The sequence below is a fragment of the Berghia stephanieae genome, chromosome 4 (assembly GCF_034508935.2).
Source record: "Berghia stephanieae isolate SIO BIC M18660-M18661 chromosome 4, UCSD_Bste_1.3, whole genome shotgun sequence".
Lineage (NCBI taxonomy): Eukaryota > Metazoa > Mollusca > Gastropoda > Nudibranchia > Aeolidiidae > Berghia > Berghia stephanieae.
In genome coordinates this window covers 76,712,475-76,719,974 of record NC_088363.1, presented here as the reverse complement: position 1 = coordinate 76,719,974, position 7,500 = coordinate 76,712,475, and the positions used below count along the sequence as shown (strand labels likewise).

General features: G+C 33.7%; 1 protein-coding gene across 1 annotated transcript in view; it reads left to right on the top strand.

Annotated features, from left to right (window-relative positions):
• LOC144972097 (uncharacterized) overlaps positions 1-7,500 on the top strand; it is a 75,162-nt gene that overhangs the window by 60,038 nt on the left and 7,624 nt on the right. Inside the window, exon 2 of the mRNA XM_078913187.1 lies at positions 6,021-6,092. The gene's annotated coding sequence lies outside the window, so the exon portion shown is untranslated. The remainder of the gene's footprint in view (positions 1-6,020; positions 6,093-7,500) is intronic.

Genomic DNA, 7,500 nt, shown 5'->3' with positions numbered 1-7,500 from the left:
TTATCCTTTTTTATATAACAGGTATGACTACAGCTTTCAAAACAACTTTCAAAAGATTTTAAAGTTAAAACCATTTTCAACATATTTTATGTTAATAAAAAGACCGCAAAGTCAAAACGACAATGATGACGGTGTTGATTTTTTTTTATTCATTATTAATTTATTATTAATTTTCCATTCAGATTCGAACCCAAGAACTTTCCGATCAAGTATGCGAAGCACATTGTTCTAATTCGATTTACAGACATCTGTTGTCATAAAATGATCTTATTATTCCACGTCACGGTCGTGTTAAGCATTAACAATTTGTCCCTAAGACTTTCGAGAGCTTTTGAGATTTAACCAGTCTTGCTCAGACAAGGATGTAAATAAGGCATTACTGTACTTGAATTTGTTTTTCGTGATTTCTCCTCGGGCTTTCGTCTCTCTTATTTAATGAGTGTCCTTAGGTTAAATAAGGTCTGTCTCAGCCATTTCCTTCATAGATATCGTAGTTATTTTTTTTCTATAAAGACTGTAATTATTTCCAGAGTAATACAAATTAGAGCGTTTAAAATATCAAAAAAATACACAATCCATGTGGTTTAATTGGGGATGAAATGTGAATAGCCCGATATAGACAATGCAAATCTCACAGATTACTGATAACCCCCCCCCCCCTTACTTTTCTTTTTTTTTCTTTTTTTTTTTAAACAGGAAAACTTTCTGCAGATCTTAGATCAACAATATAATCATTAACATAATACAAACTTCCTTGGGTGATACATCCTACATTGCTGCCGTACTCTGTAAAATCACGTATTTAAAATTTGGCCAGAAAACTCGTCCTTCAAATATCGAATCATTTTGCTAAATCCCATATTATTTGAGAGTTTTTGCCAAGGTGAGGGTATTTTGTTTCGATCGATATTTTAAGACCTATTTTCTGGCCAGAATTATAATCCGTGTTTTAACCGAGTACGACAGAATACATAGTTTTGCCCTTGCAGCAATAATATATGTATATATATATATATATATATATATATATATATATATATATATATATGTGTGTGTGTGTGTGTGTGTGTGTGTGTGCTTGTGTGTGTGTGTATATATATATATATATATATATATATATATATCCTATACATATGTAGATATATTTATATTATATATATGTATGTATATATATATATATATATATATATATATATATATATATATATATATATATAACCCATCATCTAAAAACAGTATTATGTCGATGTTAACTACTTACTTACTTAGGCCGCCCCTTGGGGCGCCCAACATGAGCCACAAGTCTTCGCCATTCTGTCCTGTCCTCCATAAGCGTACGCAGCTCCCGGGTGTTGTCCATTCCTGTGTCATCTGGCAGACAGTCAATGTAAGTTTTATTCTGCCTGCCTCTGCTTCTGGTTCTCTCAGGTGGTTCCCATAGCATAAGACTGCTTGCAATCTCCTCCTTGTGTCTCCAGCAGTGCCCCGCAAGTCTCAGTCTTCTCTTTTGAATCTTCGAGGTCACTGGGGGGGAGGTCACTGTAGAACTCTTCATTTGATATGTGCTCTTTCCAGCTTACATTGAAGGCCATCCGCAGCATACGGGTGTAGCAGCCGTCCAGTTGCTTCTCAAGGGCTTTAGTAAGAGTCCATGTCGCTGCTCCATATAGAAGCACTGACTCTACCGTTGCCAGGAACAGTCTCTTCTTTATTTCCCTCTGTAGGTTTGAACTCCAGATTTTCCTGAGTTTGTGACAGGCACTCCAAGCCAATGCTTTTCTGACAGAAATATCAGAGGAACTGCTTTGGGTCCAACCTCCTAGGTACTTGAAGCTGTCAACTTCCTTCAGCTATTTGCCATTCTTTGCCTGTATGCTAATTGGCCTTTCTTGGTTGTAGATTTGGAAAACTGTCTTCCTTCCATTTTCCTTTTTCGCAATAACAAGAAATTGAGATATAAGCTTTTGTCGTTTCGAGAAAATATAACAATTATCCCCAATAATACATGAAAAGGAATCCAAGTTTAAATTGTTCTTGTCATTAAATTCATTTTAAACACTTAAATCATCACAGCATGATAACTTTTTGAGACTGTGATTCACATATTCTCTTTTCTTTAAAAAAAAATAAGATGATTAGTTTAAAAGATAACGAAGTCTTATTTTCTCCGTCAATACTGGAACTGATGTGTCGATTCAGATGCTACAAAGCAATGTCCAAAGATAAAGTGTCTCAAATACATTGGCAGTATTTTCAATAGAGAGAGTTGTAATCCTATAAAGATTAAAGTTTTTTGTTTTGTTTTGTTTTTGTTTTTTTAATTTGCAAGAATGTGTTACTAAACAATGAATGACATGCCTTAATATATGGAGAGAGCAAGAAAAAAATATTAATGCAGATGTCTATTCTTCGGACAAATACGAAACCAGTTTCTAAAAAAACTTAAACAAGTACCTACTTATAACCACCAACACCAGCATAACAATAATAACTGCTATAACTACCTCTCCTCCTTCTCCTCCTCCTCATCATCCTCATCCTACTACTACTACTACTACTACTACTACTACTACTACTACTACTACTACTACTACTACTCTACTACTACTACTACTACTACTACTACTACTACTACTACTACTACTACTACTGCTGCTGCTGCTGCTGCTACTACTACTACTACTACTACTACTACCACTACTACTACTACTACTACTACTACTACTACTACTACTACTACTACTACTACTACTACTATACTACTAACTATAATACTACCATACTAATACTACTACTACACTTACTACTACTACTACTACTTTCTACTACTACACTACTACTAACTAATACTGCTACTAACTACTCTACTCACTACTATCTACTCTACTACTACTACTACTACTAACTACTACTACTACTACTACTACTACTACTACTATACTACTACTACTACTACTATATAATAATATATACTATAATAATAATATATACTATATATATAATAATATAATAATAATAATAATAATAATAATAATAATAATAATAATAATAATAATAATAATATAATAATATATTATATATACTATAATAATAATATATACACTATATACTATACTATACTACTACTACTATACTTACTACTATACTTACTACTACTATACTATATACTACTACTACTAATACTATTACTATACTACTACTACTACTGTTACTACTACTACTAGTCTTTAGTAGTAGTATTAGTAGTAGTAGTAGTATTAGTAGTAGTAGTAGTAGTAGTAGTAGTAGTAGTAGTAGTAGTAGTAGTAGTAGTAGTAGTAGTAGTAGTAATAGTAGTTGTTGCTGCTGTTGTTGTTGTTGTTGTTATTGTTAATTTTGTCCCTTGCTGCTGTTAATAACGAAGTAGTAGTGGTGGTGGAGGTGGTTAAGAACGTAGTTTTTGCCGTATATTGTTATCATTATCAGTTCTATTGCAAGGTATTTTATCATTGTTAAATTACCCCAGTTATTTGTTGACGTAGTAGAAGTAGTAGTAGTGGTAGTAGTAGTAGTAGTAGTAGTAGTAGTAGTAGTAGTAGTAGTAGTAGTAGTAGTAGTAGTAGTAATAGTAGTAGTAGTTGTAGTAGTAGTAGTATAGTAGTAGTGTAGTAGTAGTAGTAGTAGTAGTAGTAGTAGTAGTAGTAGTAGTAGTAGTAGTAGTAGTAGTAATAGTAGTTGTTGCTGCTGTTGTTGTTGTTGTTGTTATTGTTAATTTTGTCGTTGCTGCTGTTAATAACGAAGTAGTAGTGGTGGTGGAGGTGGTTAAGAACGTAGTTTTTGCTGTATAATTGCTATCATTATCAGTTCTATTGCAAGGTATTTTATCATTGTTTAATTATCCCAGTTATTTGTTGACGTTATTGAGACACGAATAAATGAAACTGAAATTTGTAGTCTGAGTGAAGTTGCTCACATTAAATCAAGTTGTGATATAAAGATAATTCCCCGTGGAGTAAAAATGGTATAGATGACTACAGTAAAATCTCTTTAACACAACAGCAGTAATCTGGGAATAGTGTGCTGACTGTGTATCATTGTTTTATCATCGATTTGATACTATAGTCATTCTCGCTATAAAGGTGGCGATGACCGAGGTTGTCGATATTTTGCTACGCGTTCAGGCAAAATACTCATAACATCCGCCAGCTAGATAAAACGTACTGACACACCTAAATCGCTTACAATCTCATTGATAGAATTTAGTGAGAAATAATCATTAAAATCTCTATCTTTAACAAAAATACATAAAGCTGAGTGTCGTCAATTTCTTTCCATCTATATCGAGATTTGCATAATGAAGAAGCAAGCTGACACCTTGAATCTGTTTGGATTAGAATATTAAATCATCCAATATCAATCACGTCATTCAAAATATGTATCTAAAGCGAATTCTGACAATTGCTCGAACTTTTGTAATCTCAAATTTCAATAGACTACATAATATATTATTAACCAAGTTTATGGTTTCCCACATCTCCAATGAAAGAAAGATACTGTGGTCTGTTAAATCTTCAAAATTGAAAATACATTCTTAAAAGGAAGAAGAAGAAGGCACCAGCCGCAGTGCAGGGCAGTAAAGTTAGGAAAACGCCCAGCTCCCTTTGCTGAACCGCCCAGGTATTGGTCAAATGCCTATCTGTCGGCTTTGTGATCGGAATGCGCCCTGAAAGTCAAAGGTTATTGGCTCAATTAATCACCTCTAGTTTTTTAATAAAGAGCTTATTTCAATGATTCAACTTTGCGCCGCTCAGAGAGGGACTCGAATCGAGACCGACTCGAATCGGGACCAAACAAGTTGGAAGTGGAATGTCAAACCACAAGACTACAAAGCCACACAAGAGTGCCATACACAGTGTATCTTCAGTGTTGTTGTTGAATTGGGACTCTTTGTGAAGGGATTTGGGCACATTTTGTGAATAATACGCTATATACAAGCTTATAGGTTTAAAATTTTGATGGGGTTTTTTTTTCTAAATCCACATAAAAAAGTTTATAATAGTAGTAGTAGCAGTAGTAGTAGTAGTAGTAGTAGTAGTAGTAGTAGTAGTAGTAGTAGTAGTAGTAGTAGTAGTAGTAGTGGTGGTGGTGGTAGTAGTAGTAGTAGTAGTAGTAGTAGTAGTAGTAGTAGTAGTAGTAGTAGTAGTAGTAGTAGTAGTAGTTAGTGGTAATAGTAGTAGTGAGTAGTAGTAGTAGTAGTAGTAGTAGTAGTAGTAGTATGGTAGTAGTAGTATAGTAGTAGTAGTAGTAGTAGTAGTAGTGGTGGTGGTAATAGTAGTAGTAGTAGTAGTAGTAGTAGTAGTAGTAGTAGTAGTAGTAGTAGTAGTAGTATCAGTAGTAGTAGTTGTTGTTGTTGTTGTTGTTGTTGTTATTATTATTGTCAATGTTGTCGTTGCTGCTGTTAATAACGAAGTAATGGTGGTGGAAGTGGTTAAGAATTTTTGCCGTATATTGCTATCATTACTAGTTATATTGCAAGGTATTTTATCATTGTTAAATTACCCAAGTTAGTAGTAGTAGTAGTAGTAGTAGTAGTAGTAGTAGTAGTAGTAGTAGTAGTAGTAGTAGTAGTAGTAGTGTAGTAGTAGTAGTAGTAGTAGTAGTAGTAGTAGTAGTAGTATAGTAGTAGTAGTTAGTAGTAGTAGTAGTAGTAGTTAGTAGTAGTAGTAGTAGTAGTAGTAGTAGTAGTATGTAGTAGTAGTAGTAGTAGTAGTGTAGTAGTAGTAGTAGTAGTATAGTAGTAGTAGTAGTAGTAGTAGTAGTAGTAGTAGTAGTAGTAGTAGTAGTAGTAGTAGTAGTAGTAGTAGTTTACAACTTTGTTTTGTATATTCTATCAGATCCATTTTTACTCCTTTTATTTTACTATACATTTTATTGACTCGTTTAGGCACCTCTAGGTTTTAGTATAAAAAGATTGTCATTTTGTCTGCAGTGCGCATTGATCCTTTTTAATGATAGTTGTTCTTTTTCGCCATTATCTACAGATAATATGGTTCTGTGAAAAGTCTCCACGGTCGCCATCACGCTGATGTCTCGGCCACGACCAGAACATTTAGGTATGTTGTGTCCTATAGAAGTTTATTTTGTGGTATCTTGTTTTCGGCTTTGTGTTTGTATACCAATATCATCACCCGTATTAATATTGTTGCCACTATCATTATTAGCGTCATCATCATCTGCATCGTCGTCATCATCATCAACATCGTTGTCATCGTCATGACCACCAACATCTATACCATGACAAGTATCATCATCATCATCATCATCATCATCATCATCATCACCATCATCATCATCATCATCATCATCATCATCATCATCATCATCATCTTCAATATCGTCACCATGAACAGCACAGTCCTGGTATTGAGAAAGAATAATATAAATAGCAATTTTTTTAATATGTAGCTTAATGTTTAATATTCTTTCAAAACTTTACACAAGGCAAGAAATTCGAATGATTTCAAAAAGCCAAAAGCTTTTTCCTGGTAAGAATGAATTCCCTTCTCCTTTCCTCTCGATTATCTACCTCTTTTTCCCTTATCCGTTTCTCAAAAGGTCAATAGGATTGTCACCATTACAGTAAAGAGGTACTTAGGAAGGCTTTCACCCTCAACTAAAATTGTATTTTCTCAATGGCTTTGAGGAGACCATTTTCCCAGAGGACAGCTTATTGTCTTTTAGGCAAAATCTCATACAAAATGTAGCAGGAGATACGAGGTCGTGTCACTTTTAATCATTTTCAACCTTCATAAAAGTGGAAGAGATGTTTAGTATTGTGAAGCAGGATTCGATGGTTCAGCGATAACATTAATGATTACACCATAGGGTCTATGGTTCGAGTCTCCTTACTCAGCAGTTATTTTGGGTCAGAAATGCATACAATCTTTCTCTTATCAAATGTTATGTAAGTGATCCAAAAAAAAAAAGGGGGGGGGGAGGTAAATTATTCTTTTAGGACCATTGCTTTTCTCACTTGGCACACATTCCACTAGAAAAATTAAGATTATTCAAAGACGAGTTTGTTTTTTGTTGTTGTTTTTTTTTTTATTAGTTTGTTTTGTTTTTGTTTTGTTTTGTTTTTGTTTTGTTTTTGTTTTTGTTTTGTTTTTGTTTTGTTTTTTGTTCTCTTATTTATTTTGTTTTCTTTTATTTTTATTTTATGGGGTATTTTTATGGACAAATAAACAATGAAAATAGTGACAAAATTTTGAAGATACTCATTGACGCTTTGTAAAAACCGGGAAAGAAGTGAAAGATAGAATTCCATCCATAAATCTAACAAATACGCAAAGAGGAGAAAGAAATGAAACCAGTAACCGACTGGTTGGCGTAAGCACAGGTTCATATCCCACTACAGCCAACTTCCATGACATTACCCTATACAAGTTACAATTCATTATTGACAATACCAATAGCAATGCTCTCTCCTGCTGCATAAATTATGTTCTTGGTGCCTACAAA